Here is a 27,681-nt window from a genome sequence, read left to right as displayed (position 1 = left end):
TAAGAGTGACTAGCTACATCATACAAGTGGGTGGGAACAAGGAGAGGGCTGACCTAGGAGAGCCGTGGTGAATAAACATTAAAACTTAGGATTCTGGATCAAAACAAAATTAACAGGCATTTGAAGTGGTATCTGGGGAGGACTCTGGATATAAGCTCTAAGTGACATGGCTAATTCATCAAAGTGTAAATGCAGAGCTTCAAAGTGAGGCTGAGGCGAGGGAAGCTAGCTCCTCCAGGGTGAAATGAATTGAAAATGCACTATTCACAGTAACTTCTGTGCTTGGCCTTTCTTGAATCCATAGAAAAGAAGACAAATCACCTGCCGTGTAGGGATGGAGGAGGATTGGGGTCTAGTTTGTGTTTTTTTCCTAATCACTGAGGCTCAGGAGGCAACAGTTAAAAGTGATGACTTTCTTACATTCTGAACAGAGGGACAAGTGGTTGGGGGCAGTGCTGCTCAATCTTTAACGTGGATATGGATCCTCAGAGAATCTTATAAAGCTGATTCCGATCCAGTTAGTAGAGTTAGGGGGAGGATGCTGAGATCCTGCATTCCAAATATCTCCCAGGAGACAGAAATGCTTTTAGTCTAGAAACCATGCTTTGAATAGCAAAGTATTTGTCCCCTGAATATTTTCAAAATTCTCAAACCTCTCTTTCTCTCTCTACCCCCACCACAATTCCAGAAGATTTGAATAGAAGAATGTACTTAGTATTTCAAGGTAGTTGAAATGCTTTTCTGCTTTTCTCTCCTTTGACTCTAAGATTTGTAGAAAACATATACAATACGCCTCTTGTCTGGGGGATACATTCCAAGAACCTCAGTGGATGCCAGGAACTACAGATAGTACCAAACTCTATGTATTCTATACATGTGTATTTTTCTTATGCATGTGTACTTATGATAAAGTTTAGTTTATAAATTAGATATAGTAAGAGATTAACAATAATAATAAAATGGGACCATTATAGCAATATACTAAAAGTTATGTGAATATTGTCTATTTTTTGCTCTCTCAAAATACCTTATTGTACTGTATTCACCCTTCCTTTGATGATGTGAGATGATAAAATGCCTATGTGGTGAAATGAAGTGAGGTGAATGACAAAGGTGTTGTGATTTAGTCTTAGGCTACTATTGACTTTCTGACATCAGGAGGATCATCCTCTTCTGGACCACTGACCACAGGTAACTGAAACCATGGATAAAGGGGGACTACTGTGAATGACAGAAATATAATTGTATGGTATGGAAATAGTTTCTACAAATCTCCTAAAGAATATATAGGTCTCAACTTTCAACTATATGAAAACCACCATATACACCATATACACCATAACTCAACACTTTCTGGTACATTTTTTATCATGGAACTCACTATATTTTTATACCACTTTAATCACTCATTTAAATAAAATCCAAATAATAGTATTTAAACAGGAGAAAAATTAGAGTTCTATTGTTCAAGTTGAGTTTATTTTATTTTTTTAAGATTTTATCTATTTATTCTTGAAAGACAGAGAGGGGGGGGGGCAAAGACACAAGCAGAGGGAGGAGCAGGCTCCATGGAGGGAGCCTGACGTGGGACTCAATTCCGGGTCTCCAGGATCACGCCCTGGGCCAAAGGCAGCGCTAAACTGCTGAGCCACCGGGGCTGCCCTCATGTTGAGTTTAAAGTAATTATGAAAAATCAAAAGAAAATTGATACATTCCAAGAAGCTCATGGAACTAAATTTTATTCTCTATAATAATTGCTAACAAGATAATACTTGCTGTACAGTATATATTAAATGTTCAAATTATTAGCCATTGAGGGAAAGCAAATTAAAACCACAATGAACTATCACTGCACAGATATTCACATGGCCAAAATGATAAAGAAACAAAATACAGTGTGCTGATAAGGTTGTGAAACAACTGAAATTCTAACACACAGATGCTAAAAATGTAAATTGGTACAACCACTTTGAAAAATGGCTTGGCAGTTTCTTGAAAAGTTAAAACATAATTTCCATATGAGTGGTGTTTATTCAAAAGAAATGAAAATATAGGTTTAGATAAAGCCTTATAAAAAATGTCACAACATCCTTATTTATTATAGTCCCAAACTGCAAACAACCCAAATGCCTATCCGTAGGTAAATGGATCCAGAAAATATGGTATACACGCTACTCAACAATAACATAAACTAAATAAAAACATGTTATGACATGAATGAATATCATAACTATTATGTGGAGTGAAAGAAGCCAGACACAAAAGAATGCATATTGTTTGTTTACAATTATATAATTTTCTGAAAGGCATAAACCAATTTATAATGATTGAATACAGATTAGTTTCTGTCTCAGGATGGAAGTAAGGTAAGGATGAACAGCAAGGGAACAAGAAGAACTATCTGTGGGTGATGGGAATGTTTACTATCTTTCTAAAAAAATTATTTTTAATTTTTTTTTTATTTACGATAGTCACAGAGAGAGAGAGAGAGAGAGAGAGGCAGAGACACAGGCAGAGGGAGAAGCAGGCTCCATGCACCAGGAGCCTGATGTGGGATTCAATCCCGGGCCTCCAGGATCGCGCCCTGGGCCAAAGGCAGGCGCCAAACCGCTGTGCCACCCAGGGATCCCTAAAAAACATTTTTTTTATTTGAAAGAGAGAGAGAGAGAAAACCATGAGTGGCGGGAGGGGCAGAGGGAGAGGGAGAATCCTCTAGCAGACTCCCTGATGAGTGGGGAATCCAATATGAGGCTCAATCCCAGGACCCTGAGTTCATGACCTGAGCCGAGGGCAGACATTAAACCTACTGAGCCACCCAGGCGCCCCAGGAATGTCTAGTATCTTGATTGTGGTGGTGGCTTCATGAGTTGTCAAAACTCATCAAATTACATACTCTAAATACATGCCATTTATTTTAAGCAAATTATACACCAATGAATTTGTAATTTTGTTCTAGACTATGATAATAATGAAACAAAATAAAGAATAAAACCACAGACAGTGGGGAAAATTGAAAGGGGGACCAGTAACTCAGAAGTACAGTAAGCAGGGATTTAATATTAGTGTTTTGTTGTTTTGTTTTGTTTTTCTGGTGAATTGAACCTATTGTTCTTGTTATAGGTAATAAACATTAAAATGCCCAAAATCATCTAAAACGTGCACAGAGATCAAACTTAGAGCTAGAGAACTGCATTTTTTTTAACTTTCAACTGTAAAGTTTTATCCCTAATCTTGCGTTTTAAATGATGCTGAAATATTTTACAGTGAGCTGCTTTGTCAACAGAATAGTTAGACTGAAACAGTGTTTATGGGATGCTGAGTTCAATGTAGTAAGGCCAAGCTTCTCAGCAGATGCAGCAATAGCACCATGTTCCTTTGATGTCCAACCCCTGTCCAGACTGTTTTGTGCAATTTCTCTATTTTTCACAACAACCACACAGAAGGTTTTACTGATAAAAGGTTTTACTGATATAAGATTGTCCAAGCTTATATCCCTAATTATTGCTTAATTTTCATTTAGGTCATATGAGCCACTTTATTTTAATGATAAAACTGAAGCCCAGAGAAGACAACTTCCTCTAGATTTTGCTATATTACTTGGTGTAATAAAGAGAATTAACACTAGATTTGGCTGGCTCCAAATTTCATTTTTTATAAAAAACTTCCCATTAACACATGTTGGATTATGCATCTCAAAGTGGGTTCACTGACACAATCTTAGCATTGGGGTTGATGTATTTCTCACAACTGTATGACCAGAGGCTACTGGCCCAAGTAAACAAATACTTTCCCTCCCCACCACTCAGATACTACCCAGTCAAAGTGTACATCAGCAGCAGAATCAGGAAATTTGATCACAAATTCCATATTTGTCAGTAAATGATACATATTTGAGGTACAACCAATAAGAGATTATTTTTGTTCTCCTTCTCCAGCATAAAAATTGCAAATAGTCAAATTGAAAAATATGATTTACCAATGCAATTCTTTCTCCAAAAGTCAGAGTATCTTACTGCCTCTATCAATGTTTGTTTATTCCACTGTGAACAGAAGAAGCAATTACTTTACAGATTTTAGGTTAGATTTTGAAATTTTAGAAGCATAGATTTGGGCTGAATTTCATCATCTCCAGTATAGTGTCACAAAAACTGTTAGAGCTCAATAAATATTCGTGGGATCCTTCACATTGTGGTTCACTTGGGCTATATGACTGGACTCCGGTTGATGGAAGCAATATAATCTTTTTCTAAACTTGGTCTTTTTAATCAATCCATGTGATCTTCCAGCCTTTTCTTCTCTCTGAAGCAATGATATTAAATACCATGAACTATAAATATTAAAGACACAAGATGGAGGAGGGATATCATAATCTATTATACTTTGTGTAATCAGAAACAAACTTCTAAAAAAAAAAAGAAACAAACTTCTATGAAACCAAGTATCTGGACTATCTCAATTGATAATGTATCTTCATATAACCTGTTATTTTTAGAGTTCCTTCTGTTAACTCTACCACCAATATAAAAGATGTACTTTAACAAAATAAGTGTTTAATAAATTACTAAGGGGAAAAGAAAATCATGAGGTTTCCATTACATTTTTTTTTAAACTTCAAAGTAATTTAATAGGTATTTATCAAATACCTACTAATTGTAAACCACTCTGAATAATAGCTAATAATAATAGCTGATAAGAACTTGTATTTATTAAGGACTTCCTGCTATCAGGTACTCATACAAGCATTTTATGTACTTTAACTTATCATTACTTTTAAAGGTCCTTCACAGCACATTGATACTTCTTACGCTTCTTAACAGCATATTGATGTCCAGACATCAGTACAGAGGAAATCTTTCAGAGTCAGACCAACATGGGTTTGTATCTCTTATTAAGTGCGTGAGATTTTTATAGTAATGATTCTCAATGAATCATGACTTCCCTGCATCCTTGTTCTTGCATAGTCCCTTTCCAGATTGACTCTGGGCTTGGCCATGGGACTTGCTTTGACCAATTGGGCATTAGCAAACTTCACATAAGGAGATCCCTAAAAAGAGTTTGTGCATCAGGACTTGCCTTCTCTCTTGCTGCTTTTTGAACTCAGCTGTCATGTGACAAAACTAAGCCAGCTTATGGGAAATACATGGCTAGTAGACATGTGAATGAGGTCATCTCAGATCACCTCGCCCCATTTGAGCTATCAGATTATTGGCCTGCAGCTACATGATTGACCACGGGGAGATGAAGTAAAGAACCAAGGCCAAAGTAAGGATCCACATAACCATGAGGGGGGAAAATGGTTACTGTCTTAAGCCACGAACTTTTATGATGGTTAATTATGCATGAATACACTAGATCAAATTACTTCAACTCTGTTAGCTTCAGTTTCTCCATTTTTATCTTTTAAGATTTTATTTAAAGACTTTCTTTCTTTCTTTCTTTCTTTCTTTCTTTCTTCCTTCCTTCCTTCCTTCCTTCCTTCCTTCCTTCCTTCCTTTATTTGAGAGAGAGAGAATGTGAGCAAGCAAGAGCATAAATCAGGGTGGGGAGGGGAAGGAGGAAAAGTGGGCTCCCCATTGACCAGGGAGATCAACACAGACTTAGATGCCAGGACACTAGGATCATGACCTGAGATGAAGGCATATGCTCAGATGACTGAGCCACCCAGGTACCCCAAGACTACTTTTGTAAAGTAATCTTCACCCCCAACATGTGGCTGGAACTCATAGCCCCAAGATCAAGAGTCACATGCTCTATTCACTGAACCAACCAGTTGCCCCTTCACCATCTTTACAATTGACATGGTAATATATCTATAAAAAGTCACAAGAATTATATTCAATATATGAAAATGTGTCAATCACAGTTCCTGCACAGGTAGGTAATACTAAACTTGACTTCCTACATTCTATCCTTCCCCTTGGCCACCTTCAGCAGAGAGACTTCTGTTTGGTCATATTTTTTTTAAGTAATTTCCATAAAACTATTGGTGAAATATTCTCTGTTGCCTGGTGTGGGAGAAGCTACAGTATAGGAAAATAGTTGTACTTACTCTGGTCAACTAAGGGATTGCTTGCTCCAAGATTATAGTGCTATAAAACATACAATTTCTGGCACTCTAAGTGAACTAAAGCAAACTGGTAATGTTCAAGGTTGTTTAAGGAGCTGTAGCCCAGGTATTCCCAAAAGAAAAAAAAAGAGAAAGGAGTTAATTAGAAAACCATTATCATCAACAGCCTAAATGTTGCATAAATGTATGGATTAACTCCTAAGACTTTTCTTCCCTTAATAATTACTGACACTATAGCAGAAACTTCCGGCAGAAATGTACTTCCCAACTAATTATCCTTTATCTCGCTCCTCTTCATGGCCTCTTTTGGGCTGTAGTTAGTGGTGAATCTTTTTTGTTTGTTTGTTTTTCAGCATCTTCTTGGGACCATCATGTAAACTCCCACCCATTTCAGCAATTGAGAATAGTAAAAGACTATTGTCTCTTTGCTCATCCACCAAGTACATGATAAATACTCACTATGTGTCAGATATCATGCTATCAAGCTTGCAATATAAATGTAAATAAAGCATGAATTTTACTCTTGATGAACTATTTCTAATGAGGGTAACATACTTCAAAAATAATTATAATAACAGGCTGTTATGACAAGACTGAAGTACACATATAAGGAAATAGGAATGTAGAGGGATACCAATCTCAGTGGGAGAGTTGAGAGAAGTTCTTCAGAGAAAACCAAAACAGAGGCTTCCAATATGAAGTTAAGTTACCCAAAGAAAAAAGAAAATGTCATTCCAGAAAGAAGGTAGTGCATAAGCCCAGAAATAGCATGGTGTGGATGGGGGAAGTAGGAGAAGGTGAGTGTTACTATAACACAAACTGCAAGAAGGCAGTGATAAGAATGAAGCTGACACAGAAAATAGAGAAGCAGATATGAAAAGTTTCATATGATATGCAAAATATACTGGACAGTTTAAGGAGCATTGCATCACGTTGATGGGACATGGGAATGTCCTGGCTGGTATGAGAAAGATGGTTGTAAGAAGGGAGAGAACTGTGTTTATTGCCTCCCTGTGTAAGGCTTCAAGTTGGTGGCTTCCTCTTTTTCTTTTTCTTTTTTTTTTTTCCCTCTTCCTGGCAGAAAGAAACCTTTCACAAAAAAGCTCCATTCTACCAATTTCTAAGCCTGCCTCCATCTTAAACTTTTTTTTTTTTTAAGTTTCTATAACTTCTTTGGAGAAAATACAAAACAAAACAAAAACTACAGTCCTCGTTTGCCCAAACACTGCCTCCCATCCTTCATCTCACGTCTTTCTTCCAACTCCCACTTCCCACTCTGTTTCCATAACACATTTTCCAAAACTGGCACCCTCTCTAAAATTAGGTTTTCCTATGCTCAGTTTCAGCCAAGAACGTCTAATATGGATCTCTAAGTCAAATTCAAATTTGGGCCTTTTTAGAAATAAACCTTTTATTCTTTATTTCATTCATGATTTTGGAATTGTTAAATAATAAGCAACAACTTACATTTGGTGAACCCCATTTAAAAATAATCTTTAAAGGGTTCTAATCTCTAGCTTATTTAATGGCATGACCAGAAGGAGCCTCACTATGGTCCCTGGGGATTTCAGTATCAGCTGGATGGTGGCTTGGAGGCCCCAATCTCAGCTTGAAAAGGCGACTCTAATTCTCAACTTTGCATTGCCTTGTCTCCAAGCTTCTAGATTCTGATGATCCCAATCTCTTCTCTTTATTTTCCCCAACATGGGTAAGGTTGATACTTGGGGAAGGTATAATTGCCTCTTGCAGTTACTATTTATATTATAATTATGTTTCCTTTTCACTTTTTCAATTTCCCAATCTCTTGTATTAAATCAATACCCAATGTAGTTCCTGTTTTCCTTTCTGGACTCTGACAGATGCACTGGGTAATTAATTTTACCCCTAAGGATTTTTCTTACTCAATTGTCCTAGACAGGGCCATACAATCTTCCAAACTTGAAATTTAGTAAAACAATCATACTCTGAATTCTTTCAAGCAGCAGGAGTGACTGCTCTACTAGCATGCCAACTCTTGATCAAATCATTTCCATCTTACTATGTGCAGGCAGTTGTTCTAATGCTTTATGTATGTTAATTCATTTAATGCTTGTAATATCTATCTGGTTGATACCATTGTTATCCTCATTCCAAACATGAGTAAACTGAAGCACAAACTAAATAACATGGCTTAGGTCACCTATCTAAACTAGAATCTGAACCTATCCAGATTGGCTTCCAAGTCCAAGGATTGGCAAATTTTTTTTCTGTAAGTGACTATGTTATAAATATTTTCTGCTTTGTGGGCCACACCAGCCCTGTAGAAACTATTCAGCTCTGTTTTTAAAGCAGCCATAAACAAAATGTATAAGGATAGACATGAATGGGCTCTAATAAAACTTTACCAAAACCGGTGGTGGGCTGGATTTGGTCCATAGATCATAGTTTGCTGATTTCTGGTGTAGACTAATATGCTCTATTGATCAACAGAAATTTCACAAGGGTCATTTGACATAGCTTTTTATTATATCATCAGTCCATTAACTTAAGGTTATGTTCCCTCTGATGAATTTTTTCCCAATACTTTATGGTCTATGAATCCTTTTTCTCTGATTGCATAAATGTTTGGGGATATTCCAGATATACCTTGGGTGTTGCTACCCAGGTTCGCATTTAATAAATGCATATCTTTAGGAACACATCCAGACTGGATATTTCCTTAGGTAATTTATATATTAATGTGTAGTAAAGCTTTGTGGCAGCTGCACACAGAACTTATTGGCTATCTATAAATCTGTGACCATATGTATATATGTCCTACATTATATTTATTTTTACATGCCCAAAATTGTTTTAGTCCCAAACTGTTTGAGTCATAAGACATTTTACTGAGCAATCCATCATCCAAATTTTTAGTATGTCCTACATTGTCACCCTCAATAATAACAGAGTATCCCCAGAGGCCAAAGGGGACAGCTTTTAGTATTCTCTTTGTAAATAATGACAATTTTTTCTTTCCTCTATTCTATTCTTTCTTTTCCTCTATTCTATTCCTCAATCTTTTGTTCATTGAACTTTAGTAACTCTGCTCATCTTTTTTGTTTCTGTATATATTTTTAACATTATATACAATGGCAGCAGCCAAACTGTTTTCTTATTTTTTTCCTAAAATAAATCCACTGCATGTTTAATCTTTAAAAACATGTATCTATAACTCCAGATAAGCTATTCCTCTCTGTCTACAGTTCTTGGTTATGTGAAAGAAGGGAAGTTGCAAGTGATGCAATTTAGGACAATCTGCTTTTATTCATTACCGCAAAATAGATGACAGTTGGGGATTTCATATTGTTAACTCTATTTCTGCATCCTAATCATGCCAAACATTTGGTCTTCAAAGAATGAAATAAAACCCATCACCAAGACTTTCCCTTCTGCATTACATAAGAATGTAAACATCTTTGGTAATAAATTTACTCTGACAGCTGCTAAAAAATTTACCAAGCTTGACAACACACTTTCAAAGCAAGAAAGAAAATAAGAGACTTTGGTTGATTATTTACCCAAAACATTTATCATTTCAGGAAGCAAAAAAAGAAAAAAGAAGTAAAATGAAAAATACATTTAAGTGTGTTTGTGAGAGGGTATTAAGATACTACTTCGTCACTTTGTGCTCTGTCTTGTAAGGTTTGTTTTAGTGGCAACCCATTTTTCATGAGAAAAAGAATAAATGACTTGGAAAAGCAAAGGCTCAATTTGGAATGCAAAGTAAGTCTCTGCTAGTTCTCTTTAGGGAAAAATAAAAAATAAAAGTTTTCCCATGGAGACAGACAAAGCTGAAGAAACCCCTTTGGCAGTAATGTTTACAGTCAATCTGGCCAGGGTAGAGCTATCAGCAGAAGTGAAATTCTAAGCAGCTCTCCAGTGTTCCAAACAGATTAGCTCTCACAGTTACCTAGACAGATGTGAATCCAACCCACTTGTCGTCTTAATGCTTCCCTGTTGCTAATGATGTTCCAAAGGTATCAAGGAATGGAAATAAATAGCTGGCCTCGTAGCTGCCTGGAGCTGCCTTAAGTGCTGGGCCTGCTGGGTATCAATTGTTTGTTTGGTGGCTTTCAAGGTAGAGCGGTGTATTGATTTGTTTAAACGCTGCAGTGCATTAGTGCTTCTTGTCTCCTCCCAAGCCTTCAGCCTCATCTCATTCAGAAGAAGATAAACTTACTTTATTACAGCAAGAACATGTGCTATTCAGTGACTTGAAATATGATTGACTGCAGTGTATTGATTTTTACCAAACTATGTCTCAGCGACACTTTTGAACTGACACTGGAACCCCTCACTATTAGGGAAGGGGATGAACAGAAAGGATTTGGCAAGGGGAAAAAAGTATTCAGACAGGCCTTTTGGTCAATTTCCTGATTTTCTCAGAAATAACCTTCCCAAATTAGCAGCCCTAGGAAGTTGCCACTTTCTCTCCTTTCTCCCTTTTTTTTTCCCCTAGATCTTAATTCCCTTCCTTCCTCTTTCATTTCTTCCTTCTCTCCCTTCTCCTTTCCCACTTTTTCCTTAATATCTCCTCAGCTAATCTTGGACTTAACCCATCAGAACATATAATTTACACATGATGAAGTACTCCAGAATAACAAATGTGTAATACCTTGAGAGAACACCAAGGAACTTGAGGGACAGGTAAGAGTAATGAATGCAAGTTGTCATTCAACACCAGGATGTCATACATTTCAGCTGGGAAACTGCCTTCTGACCAAGTAAAAAAGAATTCATCTGAATCTTCCCTTTAAAGCAAGTATCTTTGGGAGAAACAAATGCTTTTGTCTCCCACATTTATTTCATCTCCTCCTCTTTGGTGTTCTTTTATAACTCCTTCCCACCTCTTCTTGAGCACAAATCTTTCGCTTTCTCAGATTTATTTTTATTTTTCTTAAAATAAAACAAAACAGGGCAGGCTGTGTGGCTCAACAGTTTAGCACAGCCTTTAGACCAGCACCAGATCCTGGAGACCCGGGATCGAGTCCCACATCGGGCTCCCTGCGTGGAACCTGCTTCTCCCTCTGCCTGTGTCTCTGCCTCTCTCCCTCTGTCTCTCATGAATAAATAAATAAAAGTCTTTTAAAAAATAAATAAATAAAACAAAACAAAAAAACAAGGAAGACATTAGAAAATCAAATGCAGTGGGTACATAAGCTTCAAATCTAAAGTGTAAAAATATATGCTTTATATATTTATATTATTATAAAATATTTGTTTCATAAATATTGAAAAATTTAAAAAATTTATTTCTCAATTAAGTCCCCATTTTGTATGATAAGAATACAGTCTTGTCACTACTTGATATATAGTTCAGTGTGATGGTTTATCCAATGAATCAGATTTAAACTAACTAGTTTAAGGTTTCTTTTTTTTTCTGTTCCTCCTTGATACACTCTGTCAGTTCCAAGAGGGCTTATGTTAAATTGTGGTATCAGAGAGACTACCTAATCTGGTTTCTGGAGTTGACATCTGGTCTTCAATCTGCTTCTATTTCCACTGACATATGTAGATATGGCCAGAATTTCCCCCATGATGATGCCTGAACTGGCACAACTGCATCTGGTCTGTAGCTCACAAGGTTCTACACTGGCATCTATAGCTGGACCTCTTGTATGGAACATAAGATCCTTTAGGACTTTCAATTTCTTCCTCTAGCAAGCTTCCTTATCTCTCTAGGGGTATGAGAAAAGTCTGCTATTCTTCATCCACAAGACACAGAGAGTACTTAGGACCTTGAAAAGATTCATAATGTATCTGGTGTCTCCCCTCATGGGGTACCATTCTGCACAAGGGTTCCATCCAGGCTTTGAAGCCAAAAACCATAAGAAGAAAAACTTTCTGGAGGATATTCTTCTACCTACTGCCTAGGCCCAGACCGAGGCTCATCCATGTCCCAAATGCTTTACATAATTCTCAAAATTATATTGAGGTTTGAAACTCAAAATCTCCTAATTGACAACTTCTGTTTTTTTCATTAGAACAATTTTTCTCATTCCTGATGTCTGATTAGATGGGGAGAGTGCTCCCTTGAAGTGACAGGAGAGCCATAACTAACTTCTCAAAGTTTTACCTTACAACTTCCTGCCCTTCCCATACTGAGGGCTGAGTTCACTCCCTGCAGCTCCCTTTTCTTGAAGGGAGATCAGGGTAGCACAGATCTGTGTTTATCACAAGGGAATTGTTGAGAAACACAATGTAGCACAGAAAATACTTTAAACTGTAGTCTAAATTCCCATGGCTCAAAGGGAAGGCACTACAATAAATAAGGAATCAGGTGATTCTAATAAGAACATATGAACTTACAGCTTTACCTTAGAAAGAAATGCAAAAATTTGTGCCTTTGATATAATTGAGGCAATTAGCTAAGTGCCTTCTTTTAAGAGTTTTGTTCTAATAAAAGGGAAAGGAATGAGAAGATATTTAAAGATTAGTCAGTTTCAGATAAGTTCCTAATATTTGAAGGATTGTTTCTTATCCTTGGTCTTCATTCTCTTTCACTGTCATTCTGAATATGGTTCAGTAGAGTGTGTGTTCTCGTATGTGATCTGGACACCATCACCTACTGATTTGAACCAGGGAGACCTGAATTCAAAAACATCTTCTCCCTGACATTCTGACTGCATGGCATTGGATACTTTAACCTTTCACAATCCATCTTCTCATTTCTAAAGTAAGCACGATTGTAGCTATCCTGTGGTCTTCTTATGAGGATCAAATGAGGTCCTATAAAGGCCCAAGAAACAAGCTCAATACAAGCAAGTAGTAAAGTTCTGTGCTGTATCTAACTCTTCCCATTCTGGAGAGTTAAATTCAATTGTTTGCAGTAAGACTCTGAATCCAGCTGTTTTACTTTCCAGAAATTATAGGTGTGTACCATTCTGGACTGAATAGCCAGTATTTATGGTAAAAAGAACTTAATTCACAAGCATTAAATAAGACCTAGCTCCGTGTGGATTCATTCTGCCTATCAGACCCTAAAAGAGCAGACCATTGACTAATACTCCTGACTCCTTTACCAAACAATTCCAAACAAGAGTTCTAATAGAGCCAATGCTTTCTGCATGCCCTAAATTAGGATGTGCTTGGTTAGGGATATGTCCAGGGTTTCTCATTGTGGTGAGGTTGAAAGAAGCAACATTACCTCAAGTGAGAGTAGTCAATGCAATATTACAACAGAAATAAAAATATAATTAGTTATAACTGTGTGTGCCACTATTCTATTTATACCCTTTATTTCTGGAGGAATGAGGAACTGGATTCTTCTATTTCTTTTTTGCTTTTTATTTTCCTTTAACTATGCTATAGATTTTAACTTATACAAGTTGTATAATAATTACCAATGCTTGTGTATTAAAGAGTCTCATATAGGGGTACCTGGGTGGCTTAGTCGTTTAAGCATCTGCCTTCAGCTTAGGTCATGATTCCAGAGTCCTAGAATTGAGCCAGCTCAGGCTACACACCTAACAGGGAATCTGCTTCTTCCTCTCCCTCTGCTCCTCCCTCTGCTCCTTCTCTCTCTCTCTCTCTCAAATAAAATCTTAAAAAATAGTCTTATATAGTTTTTATCAAACATGCCATTTTGTATCTATAGTTATCCAAATAGGATGCAAAAGAAGGATCTTTTAAGAGCCTTCTTCTGGTGGTTTTGGGTTTTTTTTTTTTCCCCTCAAACTTTTCAGAATAAAGAATGACTAAGTTCCCATTAGAATTTTTCTTTATTATTTTTTTTAAACTAGGTCCTGCCCTGTGGGCTATCCCAAATCACAGCATATATGTTCTCCCCCTTCGGGTAATGAATATGAGGCTGATTGAGGGAAAGTTTCACAACTGATCTTTCAATGGAGTTGTAGGATTCTCAAAGACAGGCTTGAGTCTTGGGGCAGTAATAAAGACATTTATTTAGATTAATTGCCCTGGCAGTCTAAACAAGTAGAATCTGAAATTTAGAATGTTGTTAAAGACTGGCTATCTTATTAGTTTCTTGTACATAGAACTCAAATTAATGACTAACACAGGTATACCAAGCAAGGTACAGTAGAGCAATAATAAATGGATAAAGGAGGCATTGTAATACCACACTGGCTGACTCAATTTATGGATCATTGATTAAAATTCTAGAAAAGAGTTTGTTTCCTTAAAGTAAAATTTCTACTCCATAGGCTGATAGATATCACTGGACTTTGAATTAAAACGCTAAGAGATGGGATCCCTGGGTGGCGCAGCGGTTTGGCGCCTGCCTTTGGCCCAGGGCGTGATCCTGGAGACCCGGGATCGAATCCCACGTCAGGCTCCCGGTGCATGGAGCCTGCTTCTCCCTCTGCCTGTGTCTCTGCCTCTCTCTCTATCTCTCTGTGACTATCATAAATAAATAAAAATTAAAAAAAAAAAAAAAAAAAACGCTAAGAGAAAAAAAAAAAAAAAAAAAACGCTAGGAGTTCAAACCCAAGTAAGACCTAATAGAATATTCTGAGAAAGCTTTCTGGAGCTTATTTTCTTCATTTAGTTTGTACTCTATCCCTTGGCACAGTATGTATTCAATATTTTTAAAATCTTCCTTACCACCATACAGGCCTTGTACTGTGCTACATTCTCTGAGTAACCACCTTAAAGGAGTTAACGAGTAGATTTACAAAATAATACATTCACAAAATAACTTGATTTATAGGTAATTATAATTAAGCATTAATTGTTAGTAATTTCCAGTACCCTATAATTTGTTGAAAAACAAATACTTAAAACAAAACCAAATTACAGTAAGCTGAGGAAAGGAATTTGGGAATGTTTCAGAGTGGAGATTACTCTGAACAGTGAATTTTGTAGTCAGTGTGGGTTTTGTTTGTTTGTTTGTAGTGGCTATGATGGGGAAAAAAAGGTTAACAGAACTTATCGTGTAACAATAAAATTATAAGTAAGTGAGTAAACTCCACCTAGCAGGCTTTAAATTAGGGAAAAATAGTTGCACAAGGCTGACAGTATCAATTAGAAGAGAATGTGGAGTATGAAGGTAAAAAGTATATTCACTCTGCTTAATTATGAATGTGAGTCCCAAAGCTTTACTCCGAAGAGATGTAGTTGACACTAGATGGAATATCTGCCCAGTCCAGGATCTCTGCTTTGAGAAGACTAGCCCCACTCATCCAAGACCAGCCCCACTCATCCATCATTTCTGGGCCCCAGAAATCTATTTATACAATAAAACCTTGAGCACTCCTTCACCACTCCATTCTCCATATATTTTGTAAAACATTAGAAATAAATACCTTATCTGAAAAGGGCAGGAATAGATAGGTTGGTTGTCAGATCCCATCACCCTTCCAAGGAATTTGGAAATGAGAGTTATGAATATTTTTATTAGTCTCTGTTGTGCAATTGAGACCATTGGAAGTCAAGTGCATAGAGTTGCTCTTTTGAGCCACATGCCTGTGCCACTCCTGGGAGAGAAGCCAGAGTGGGGAGAGAGAGGTTGGGGAAGGGAGGAGAAGGGAGGGGGCAGAAAACAAAGGAGAAGGGAAGTAATCTTTGGTTATTTTGTTACACCTTTGCACACTTATATTACATCCTTTTTGCCTCCTATCTTATTTAGAATAAGATTTTGCTATTTAGAACCAGAAAAGCTTTGCTTAAGATAGAGTGGTAGTATTGTGTAGACTGGACAGAAATAAGGATGGACAAGGAAACGTATAACTGTAAGACATCTGGGAGAGAGGAAAGGAGGCAATCAGAAGTACCTTGGGATAGAAAGTAAGAGACCAATCCAAGAAATATATAGGAATGCTTGACAAGAATAAATGCATGATCATATATGAAACTGTGTAGGGTTAAGTAAAAAATCACAAATATGAATAAATAAAAAATATATACTAAGTGCAAGACCATAATGCTGAAGGATTAGAAGATTAACAGATATATGGAATTCAGGACTTTGGATAACTGATTTGATTTTGGAGGAATAATAATACATTTCATTGAAGTTTTCATTAAAATGTAAGCTCAGTGAGGATGAGGATTATGTCTACATTATTTATCACAGGTGCTAAGAAAAATGCCTACTGCTTTGTATTTGCTCAGTAAACATTTTTTTGAGTAATTAAAAGTGCATTTTGAATGATAGCAGGACATTCAGAGGAACATAATGAGCTGGAAAAGAGTTAACTTACTTCATCTTCATTTGCTATATAAGCATTACATTGGTGCTAGAAATCAATGAAATGTGGTAAACCCTAATAGAGAGGAACTTGCAGTCCAGAAAGGAAAGGAACAAAAGTGTAGACATGAGGATTATTGGCATAGGAATAGCCTATTCCTTGAGAGTGGGAAGTTCTGGCAAAAGGAGTTCTAGTTTAGATTTAGGGGAATTTTTGTTCAATAAAAACTATTCGATTATTCTCCACCAACATTATTATAGTTTTGAAAAAAACTATGATGCAACTAGGAAAAGATCTAAAAAGGAACAGCCATCAACTGTACTGGTATTTTGTAATGTGACATCTAATACATAGGTCTTTATGTTAGCAGCTTTCCTCTTCTTCAGGGTCCAGGCTCAATATTTATTCATCGGTATACAACATCTGCATCTATAGAGCTGACAATATTAAGCATCACTTGTAATATCTACGGGTCCCTCTCAGAAGTGTAGCTAGCTTTGTAAAAGATCCAAAATACCAACAAGAAGATAAATATGAGAGGAAAGAATGGTGCACCAGTTTCATTAAGGAAAATTTATATTAAGGCAAGTGCAGGGACCTGTGCACAATGAGCTTCCAATAATTCATTTCAGGTTTTCTTATCCTGGCACTGGGTCTTGAGGTAGTTTCTGCTCATGATGAGTCCCTTCTCCTGTAAATTGTAAGTCCCTTTTTATTTTATCAGCCTAACCAAAGATTTGTCTACTCTGGTCACATTATTTTGTCAGATTTATATCTAAGTATTTAATTTTTATTACTATTATAAATTTTTTTTTAACTTCAAATTCCAGGGGCACCCACATGGCTCAGTGGTTGAGCATCTGCCTTTGGCTCAGGTTGGGATCCCGGGTCTTGGGATTGAGTCTCGCATCGGGCTCCCCACAGGAAGCCTGCTTCTCCCTCTGCCTAGGTCTCTGCCTCTCTCTCTCTCTCTCTCTCTCTGGGTCTCTCATGAATAAATAAGTAAAATCTTAAAAAAAAAAAAAAAAAAGGCAAATGCAAAAGCCATAATGAGCAGACCCAGGCATCAATGGGAATCAATGCAGAACAGCAAGAATGAGGGTCAAAGTCAGAAATGAAGGGAGAGATTAAGCGAGGAGACTAATCATGAATACAGTCATGATTAAAGAAAAGTAGATTGAGAGCAGTCAGATCAGGGGTTTGAATGGTGAAGTCATACTCAGATTCAGCATAAATGTGGTACCTACTTTATTGAGTAGATACTGTGTAATGGAGCTCTGTATGGCTGAACAGGTAATGTATATCCATAAAAATCCACTAAGTCACTACAGATGAGTCTATACTGATGCATTTGATAATTCCTAGTAGAACGTATAATGTATGCAATATATATGCTGTAATATATAAACATATAATTTCATGACAATTATATAATAGGGAACCTCTTTTTCTTTTTTTAAAGATTTTACTTATTTATTCAGAGAGAGAGAGAGAGAGAGAGACAGAGGCAGAGACAGAAGCAGGCTCCATGCAGGGAGCCTGACATGGGACTCAATCCCAGGTCTCCAAGAGACCATCCGGGGCTGCAGGTGGAGCTAAACCGCTGTGCCACCGGGGCTGCCCAGGAACCTCTTTTTCTTTCTTTCTTTCTTTTGAACCTCTTTTTCGAAGTCGAAATTAGCAGAGCTTACAAAAGAGACAGACGTGAAGTTATCTGGAACATCCAGAAGAAATTTCTCCTATAGGAGGAAGATTTCAACTGAAGTAAGCTCATCTCTAAAAAATGGAAAAGTCTCTGTTCTGCTATTATTAAGAGAAAAAAAAAAAGTTCGTATGAATGAGGGCCTAAGTTCATATCCATATCCAAGAAAGAAGCAAGAATGGATAGGAAGTCAGAAAACAGTGGAGTAGACATTTAAAACTTCATTAAAAAACAAAACAAAAACAACAACAACAACAAAACCCAAGGCATGTGGGAAACAATCACTCTGTAGGCTTCTCAGCTAATTCACAGGAGATTCATGATAGAGCTGGCCAAAAAAGGCCAAGGCCCTGGGGAACTAGTATGGGCTCTTCTTTGCCACTCCCTGGAATTAACAGCTATTATAGAAATGGCTCCACCTTGGATGGAGTCCACACTGCTGCTGTTCCTCTTGCTGCTGATATCCCCAAGCTCCCTCAGGGCTTGCTCTTCTGTGACCATAAAGCTGAGCTGCTGGCAGGGTGCAGATTGCTTTCAATAGATGGGACCAGATGTGGTTTCTTTGCTGCCAGGGGCAGCGACTCAGGCAGTAGTTCCATTGAAAGAGGCTCCACCCTAAACTCTTCAGGGCTAAGCAAGTGATTAATGTGCCAGCTTAAGCTAAAGAAATTCCAAGCACTCTGCTCTAGAGAAGATTAAGTCAGTGGGAGACCCAAATAATGAGAGCCCTGAGGAACCATTCTAAAAATCAGAGGAAATTGAAAGAAAAACTTTAAATAACATCATTTTTAAAGGAAAAGAAGAAAGAAAGAGAGGTTTAATAAATTTTATGACCTCTTACTGAATTGTAAACATTAGAGGTGATAAGTAAATAGAAGAGGGAATGGTTCAAAGGAGAAAAAAAAATAGATGGTGCTTACAACTCTGCGGTGTTTGCCAACCCAAATTACAGTGCAGACCAGACTGGCAAACTAGCTGAATTTCCTTGGGAATTCCCTAGGATGTGAAGGAAGGGGAAGCAAGGAGGAAGAAAACCTGAACTACAAGGTACGAGAAAGAAAGAGAGAAGAGGGAAGGCAGGAAGGCAGGAAGGCAGGAAGGCAGGAAGGCAGGAAGGAAGGAAGGAGGGAAGGAAGGATCTTTAAAAATGTTCTCTTCTAATCCCTGAGTTATAATAAGCAAATACTGCAAAAGAGTGCTTAAGGGAAGAATATATACTACAGATGCAGATGAAGAAGGGATGAAACAGTACATGAATATCTAAAGCTGATGAATTCTGAAGATTCTTACCCAATATCTAACTGGTCTCAAGTCTCTGGGGTTCTGGGAATAGAGGTAGCCTCTAAATCTCTGTGTTCTGTCTTGATCCATGTAGTCCTGGAGAAAGGGCAAAGGAAGAGTCTCTCCTCTATATTTAAACTATTTGAACTCTCCACACTCTCTTAGTCCAGTTTCTACTTCCTCTGGCAGGTGCACAAGAAGGGACAAATAACCATCAGGAAGATGGCAGAATTGATTTCCATTTCTCTGAGCTCTTCCTTCCTTCCAAGCTCAGGATGCTCCTCATGGAACCTGATCAAATTTCTTAAAACTCTCCTTCTCTCTTTCTTCTCCCTCCTATCCCTGTCTATGGGCTTGGCTTAAGCAAAGTCTTAGATGACATGTAACTGAAAGCTGATTTGTGGATGGGAAAGGTTAGGCTATGTCCATGAACTAGCAACGTTCGTCTAATTCACTTCAAGTTCATCACATCAGCCAACATTCTATCAGTGTCTGCAATTTCTACCTATTTTATAAGTATCATGGGAATCCATAGATGACTCAAATACAGCCCTTAAGGCCGATGGAGTGGGAAGAGCCTGGGACTAGAATCAGGAGAGTTGACCCCATTCTGCTGCTGTAGTTATACCTGTCTTCCCTCCATGTTCCCTTCTTTAAGACGGTACTCAGCAGCAGTCCAGGGTGACATGATGGGCCTAGCTGGACAGCTTCTATTCTCTGACACCAATTGACCCATTGATCACAAGTTCTGACCTCAAGGATAAGGTTGGGCTGAGATGATCAGATTTTACCTCCAAAATGTAAAGTTTGAATGTTAGCACTTAGAGTGCTGGGTTTAGGGCCAGAATCAATGCTATGGGCAGATTGGGAGCTAAGGGCAGGCTTAAGGTAAAAGGTACAGAGACTAAAATTGTTGCAGAGAAAGTCAGGGTATGGAGAAATAAATATAGCAAGTAAGTGGAACAAAGCAAAGATATGAGATGACTACTGACAGAGAGTAAGATAGAGAGTAAGAGGGGGAGCAAGACACAGGGAGAGAAGCGACTACAAACAGACTGTCTTACTAGGCCTTGTTATATTTCTTGCAGAGTGTTCTGTGGCATTTTTCATATCCTTGTTTTGACCCTGTTTTGACTTCAGTTTGTATATATTATTTTTTCCTTTGGAACAAAAATGACATTAATTACAACAATTATTGATCAGTATACAACATGAAAGGGGTCATCTTACCTTGCTTCTCAGAGCTATAACTTGCTTAAATGTAGGATGGCAATATTAATGTCTTCTGGTGATGAACAAATGGAACTCTGATGCTTGGCATGTACCTGCTTTGCAAAAGGTCTCAGAAGCTGGATCTCTAGCTAGAGCATTAGTGATGGAGACTGTCAAGAATGCCTCTAGTAATCAGGAAGAGTGGGAGGATCAAGGGTCCTTGGGGAATACAAAGCATCAAAGGCCTTTCCTAGGAAGTCATAGGAGGGAAGGAAGAGAATCAGATATGATACTGAGCTTGACATGGTACATTATGGCTGGGGCATAGTACTAGAGATGGAAAAAAAAGTTGAAATTAGCTGACTGCTTTTTTGACCATATTCATGGACTTGAATTTCAAGTTGGTTTGGGGTTTATTCTCTTTTTAAGGGAAAGAGAGAAGAAAGAAAGAAAAGAAAAAAGAAAGAAAGAAAGATGAAAGGAAGAAAGAAAGAAGAAAGAGAGAGAAAGAAAGAAAAGAAAGAAAGAAAGAAAGAAAGAAAGAAAGAAAGAAAGAAAGAAAGAAAGAAAGAAAGAAGAAAGAAATTAACTGATGGATGTGACTCCTGAATATAATATAAAACAGAAGGTTGTATAGGCTACTGCTCTCCATTATATACATATAAAGTACACTATTAACACAAAGTTCTGGGGATCCCTGGGTGCTCAGTGGTTTAGCGCCTGCCTTCGACCCAGGGTGTGGTCCTCTCTCTCTCTCTCTCTCTCTCTCTCTGTGTGTGTGTCTCTCATGAATAAACAAATAAAATTTAAAAATAAAATAACACAAAGTTCCTCAATCTTTTACATTCATGTCACTCCAGTGTTTTACTTTCTTTAATTCTGCAGGGTTTTATTGTCTAAAATTTGCATTTAAAGAAAGGATTAGAGTTTTTCCAAATATAAATTTGCATTATACTCTTCAATATATATTTTTAATATTATCCCAGTAAATTAATATAAGAATCTGAGTTAACGTCTCCCTGTCAATCTTTTTCTCCACTTCAGAATCAGGACTTTTGAAATGCTACCCTCATGGGCAGTATACACTACCAAAAGTAAGATTTCCTCAAGCCATCTTGTAGCACGGTGCCTGACCTGTAGTAAGAGCTCAGTAAATATCTACAGAATAAACTAATCAATAATACTCCTTCTTTGTTTCCCAAGATTCACTCCAGACATTTTGGTTCTATATGGAAGAAAGAGGAATAGAAGGAAGAATGAAGTGGGGTGGGAAGAAAGGAAAAAGCAATCTTTATTTTTCTCTCTAAAGAGAAAATTAAACAGTCCAATCAAAAGCCACACTGCTACTTGGGTAAAATTGATTTATTCCTATATCTTTACACTCCACCATCTTATGATGGGTAACCCTGGGTATATCACTTTGATTTTATCCTTAAAAAAAAAGAGATTCATTTATTTATTTGAGAGAGAGACAGAGACAGAGAAAGAGACTGAGAAAGAAAGAGACAGAGAAAGAAAAAGAGAAAGAGAAAGAGAGAGAAAGAGAAAGAGAAAGAGAAAGAGAAAGAGAAAGAGAAAGAGAAAGAGAAAGAGAAAGAAAGAGAAAGAGGGGAGAGGGGAAGGGCTAGAGGGAGAGAATCTTTCAAGCTGACTCCCTGCTGAGCAATCCTGCTGATTGTGGGACTTGGTCCTAGGGTCCTACAATCCATGAGAGCATGACCTGAGCCAAAACCAAGTCAGATGCTTAACCAACTGAGCCATCCAGATGCCGCTTTTTTTAACCTTTTGATATTTGATATCACTGGTCCTAATGAAAAACATACTATCATTACTTCATTTAAATTAAAGGGGGAAAAAATGGAAGTTAGAAGACATGCTAAAAGTTTGATTTTAGTTATAAAAATGATACATAGTCACAGCAGATAAAATAGAAACCCAAGTCCAGGTATAAAGATATGTTAATAATCTGAAGGCCTTAATTTATAAAAGGGAAAAATCATGGCAAGGACAAAACATATTTCAGTTTGGCTTTATGATAAGAACACAGATTATAGAAAGAAAAGTCAATGAAAATATTTACAGGGTGACGGGTACCCATCCAGGTGACTACATTTTGCAGTCCCAGTGCCGTATATGGTTTATTATTATTATCTTTTTAGTTAAGTATGGGTGCTGGTGGGATGTGCACACCACAACCTTGACTCTGCTTTAGATTTGCTAAGGTTTTTGAGGGGCTTGTCATCATCTGCTGTGTATTCCTTGGGACCATTTCTCATGCACACAGGCACACAGACTGGAGATAAAAATCCAACTTTTCATGGAGTCTCCCTCAATTTCTCTCCATCAAGGCAAACAAATAAACCTATTTAAGTGTCAATACTGTGAGGAAATATATAGGATGACCAAAATAACATTCATGGAGAAAGTTCAAAACTCACCAAGTTCATGTTACATTATTCCTTGGTCTTTTCCAATAGACTTGACTCTACATAGCTTAAAATATGAAACACAAGGTTGTATAGGCTACTGCTCTCCCTTATGTTGTTATTGTTATTGTTTTTTGTTTTTGTTTTTGTTTTTGTTTTTCAGAAACTAGGCATCCCAGCCCCCTCCTTCTGGAACTGCCTTAGCCCTGAGGTAGATTTCTAGGCATGCCGGGTGTTTTCACTCACAGGACAGTGGAAAGGAACAAACTGCTCTCTCTGCAATTACAGAAGGCAGGTGTATTGACACACAAGTGAATGAAATGTTCATGCCCTGAGAGGGAGCCTCTCCCTCTCAAATCATTCTCAAAATTATGGGCCCTCAGATCACCACTGAATGTCTAGCCTAAAAATTTGCAGAGATAGACAAAGAATAAGGGAAAGAGAACATAGCAGGCAGCAGTAAATAGCTGTATTTATGGCATTGTGTCATAATGGAAACATCAATCCTGTTTTCTGGGGAAACTATTGAAAATCCTAACAATAATATTGTCCTCTACTCGACTGCCAGATTGGCTTATAACTTATTCTTTCAAAAAGCTAGAAGCTAAATTCTCAGTGCCACACATAGTACAACCTGAAGATGAAATTGTACACGATTTCCAAGGCTCGTTTAACACAGAAACAGATATATCTAGGCATCAAGCCATTGATTCCACGGTTGGTTTCTGAGCAGTTCTCAAATGTGGAGGGGTACGCCAACACTGAGCCTGGTAATGGGCACATAATAAATAATTATAATACTGATTTATTGATTTGAAAGTGAGATATCCTAGTGAATTCAGAATATGACCATTTGTGCAAAGAAAATTTCTGGAGGGGCAGCCTCAGTGGCTCAGCGGTTTAGCGCTGCTTTCAGCCCAGGGTGTGATCCTGGAGACGTCAGGCTCCTTGCATGGAGCCTGCTTCTCCCTCTGCCTGTGTCTCTGCCTGTCTCTCTCTCCTCTCTGTGTTTCTCATGAATAAATAAATAAAATCTTAAAAAAAAAAGAGAGAATTTCTGGAGCAAAAAACACATTTGAGAGAATCTTCTCATGCATCATGTGTATGCAAAGTAATTTGGAATAAACTCTAATGTTGTTTGTGTTTAGAAATATAGTCTTCTCTAACCATAAGTCTGTGATCTAATAATCAGACCAACCACATGTTCAACACGTAATGCTGACAGCTCAATAGGGCTTCAAAAAAAGGAAGAAATAAACAAATAAATAATAAGCAGTCTCTGATGACTTCATCTAAGTATCCTGCTTTTTAAAATCTATTCTTTGCCTTGTCTTCATACAGGATCTCTTTCTATCTCCAGTCTTTCAACTACTCCATACCATATGGCCCCATAGAGCTTCAGTTTAAGCTTTTCTCTTGAACTCTACAGATTTCACATAAATCAGAATTTTGGCATTATGGCTCATCTCTTCTCCCTTCTATGCATTCACCCAAATCTGCAATTTCTTTTTTTCCTTAAGATTTTATTTATTTATTTGACAGAGAGAGAGAATGCAAGTGCACAAATGGGTGGGGGTGAGGAGGAGCAGAGAGAAAGGGAAAAGGAGACTCCCAACTGTGCAGGGAGCCAGACACGGTGCTCAATTCCAGAATCCTGAGACCATGATCTGAGCCCAAGGCAATGCTTAACCAACTGAGCCACCCAGGCATCCCCCCAAATCTGCACTTTATTATCTTTACTAGGAATTGAAGAAATAGGAGGGGCACCCAGCTAGCTTAGTCAGTAGAGCATGCGACTCTTGATCTCAGAGTTCTAAGTTCAAGACCCACATTGGGTGTAGAGATTACTTAAAAATAAAATCTTAGAAAAAATAAATAGGACCTGACTTTACACACACATACCATACCAAATTTGAAAAACTCAATCACTTAAGTAAAAAATATCAAATTCATATTTGTCTAGTCTTAAGTCTTATTCATCAGTTTCCAAGTCTTATCATTTCTACCTTTTAATACCTGTTATATTTCCTCCTGTCTACATCCTCTACCTCTGCTTTAACTTCATTCCATATTCCTTTAATATTATTTCATACCTCATCATTCTTCATAGTCTATCAAAATGCCCCAAAATTACTGTTCTTAAATGTAGATTTCATCATATCACTCACAACCTTAATGAAACCCCAGTGGATTCTAAATTCCTGTTAGATGGACCTCCTTAGAATAGCACTCAGGTCCCTTCACAGACAGTCAATGTAACCCTACCAGAATGTAAGTTTAACAAATGTGATTTTTTCCCCCCATTTCATTCATGGCTGTCTTTCCAGTGCCTAGGAAGAGTGACTAGGATCAACAGCTATTTGCTAAATGAATAAATAGTTCCACCCTACCCTTTCTCCTCTCCTCCTAAGCCCCTAATGTTGATTGTTCCTTACAGGTTCTACTCTTACCCACCATCTTCCATTCCCCATGGATCTCTTGAAACTCTAAGATTAAATTTAAACCATTTCTGTGGAATTTTCCTCACCTTTTGCAGTAAACATTTATATAAATTTTGTGCTCCCGAAGCATTCTGTGTAGATATCTATTGTCCTACTTAAATATTTTCCTGCAATTATTGCCATATATCTTCAGAGACTATCTTATACATCTACCCACACTCAATGTACATGAATGTACATGATTTCATAGATCTTTGAGAAGTATTATTAGAAAACTAAAAATGTGAACCAAACTATAAAAAGGTAGATATGGTTCTTCAATCAAGGTAAATGCAAATATAGTCAAAATAAATGTATAATACAAATGTAAATGTTCCCCAAAAATCTTTACTTATCTTAATCAAATGCACTGTGACAAATTTGGGTGAAGGCAGAATGCAGTACCAAGACTTAAGAAAAATGCTAGGGAAATAAATAATGAGTAATTCTAAGTAGGCTCTATTCCAAAAGTTATTTTGTAAATGAGTCGTGTAGTGATTGAAACATATTTCTTGAAGGAAGAAAGGGAGGGAGGGAGGAAGGAAGAAAAAAATAATGCTTATATTCTCAGATCATTTCACTGAATATAATTTAATCCAAAATATACTAGGAATGGCACATATGGTACTGCCAAAAAAGTAAAATTTAGCACCATATATTCCTTTGACCACCTGCATATTGCCTTCTATCTTGAGAAATGTTCGTTAACAGAAGTTGCACATTGTTGTAAATGATACTTCATAGATCTGGCTTTGCTCTGAAATGCAGGATAAATGGGAGAAAGAAAACTAACAATCCATCAGTATCAACAACAACAACAACAAAAATGCAGAGGAAGTGAAGAACTCAAAAATGTCCATCCACAGGTGTACACACACTGGGTTCGGAATGCATTGGCTATTCCTTCACCACTATAGTTAACGTAGGACATTGATAGGATAAAAGGGCTTAGAACTTTTCCTCCTAACTCTTGAGACAGAGAGACAAACACACACACAAATTATAGATGATAGATAGATATAGATAGATAGATAGATAGATAGATAGATAGATAGATGATAGATATCAAGAGAAACATGTTTCAACCTGTTTCTTACACCTTCTCTTTCATAATAGCTTTTGCTTCATGCTTTTAATCAATGCAGTGAGTTTTCTGTTTGACCATTTGAGTTGCTGTTCGATTGTGACCCAGTAACTAGAATTATGCATGCCCACTGTTGTGATCATGAGAATCACTCACTGAAAAAGACTGGGTGTCTGTTTTCTCTACACATACATAACTGTGTTAGCCAAGTATAAAAAGAATCTTAAAGTAGCCCCCAAATAATGATTTTGAATCAAGAGATATTTGACATACAATTTATATTATTTCTTTACTCTCTCTACTTGCTCTACTTCTTCTCTTCTTTGTGTTCTTTTTTTCTATCTGCACATCGTTCTATTTACTCTCCTTATAGTATTTTCTCTCCTCCTCCCCTCTTCCCTTCTCTCTCTCTCCCTACTTCCTTCTTCTCCTTGCCTGTTTCCCATCTTTTTCTCCCCCTTCTCTCTCTCCTTGTCTTCTAGAGAAGATTGACAATGAATCAGTGTATTTCTCCCAATTGTCTTTATCTGGTTTCCTTGACCAATCACAGGACCTTCCCTCAGACCAGGCAGAACAAAATGTATCTGTATACTTCAGAGGAAAACTTATATCTTCCTTGTCTTTATAATTCTCCAATTTGGGGAACATGCTTTGCTAGAAATCCCTCCTAAACTGAGTATTAGCAAATCTAAAATCAGATCATGTTATCTAATGGAGATAAGTAGTGTAAACGGAGAGCAATGTAATCCATTTAGGCTCTGGAGAAAAGTAATCTTAGATTGTTTGATGACTACCATGCTTCCCCTTTCCTTCTACACAAACTTAAAACCCCTGCTTACCTTGCTAAATGGTGCCTGGATGCTTTTTCTTTCTGTCTTCTTCCTCCTTTGGAATACCCCCTGCAGATGGTATGATAAGTTGCCAGCCAATTTAAATTAATTTTGCTAAATTGGAAAGAAGTAAATGTCCCTTTCTGAGACAACAGAATTTCTCTGCTAGATCCCCAGAAATAACTCAGGAGAATGATTAGCCCTGTAATAGATTCCTGTGGTGTGTGCCACTCTTAGACTGTCACAGATGTTTGCTGCTAATAGGATTTTGTGTTCCATGCCAAACATTCTTATGTCACTGTTACTCTTTTTAAAACCATAAAATTATGACTAACGTATTTGGCTTGTATTTTCAAGAAACTAATTTTCTCCCAGAGGGTAACCTTGGGAAAATATTCTGGTAAATAAAATCATGCATTTCTTAAAA

The 27,681-nt window shown here is 37.3% G+C and overlaps 1 long non-coding RNA gene across 1 annotated transcript in view; it reads right to left on the bottom strand.

Moving 5' to 3' along the window:
- Positions 1 to 27,466, bottom strand: part of LOC140597781 (uncharacterized) — a 246,703-nt gene extending 219,237 nt beyond the window's left edge. Inside the window, exon 1 of the long non-coding RNA XR_011999709.1 lies at positions 27,264 to 27,466. This is a non-coding gene — a long non-coding RNA (uncharacterized lncRNA). The remainder of the gene's footprint in view (positions 1 to 27,263) is intronic.
- Positions 27,467 to 27,681: the final 215 nt, after the last annotated feature.

Source organism: Vulpes vulpes, chromosome 2 (genome assembly GCF_048418805.1).
Source record: "Vulpes vulpes isolate BD-2025 chromosome 2, VulVul3, whole genome shotgun sequence".
In the NCBI taxonomy this organism is placed as follows: domain Eukaryota; kingdom Metazoa; phylum Chordata; class Mammalia; order Carnivora; family Canidae; genus Vulpes; species Vulpes vulpes.
This window is presented reverse-complemented; position numbering and strand designations above follow the sequence as displayed.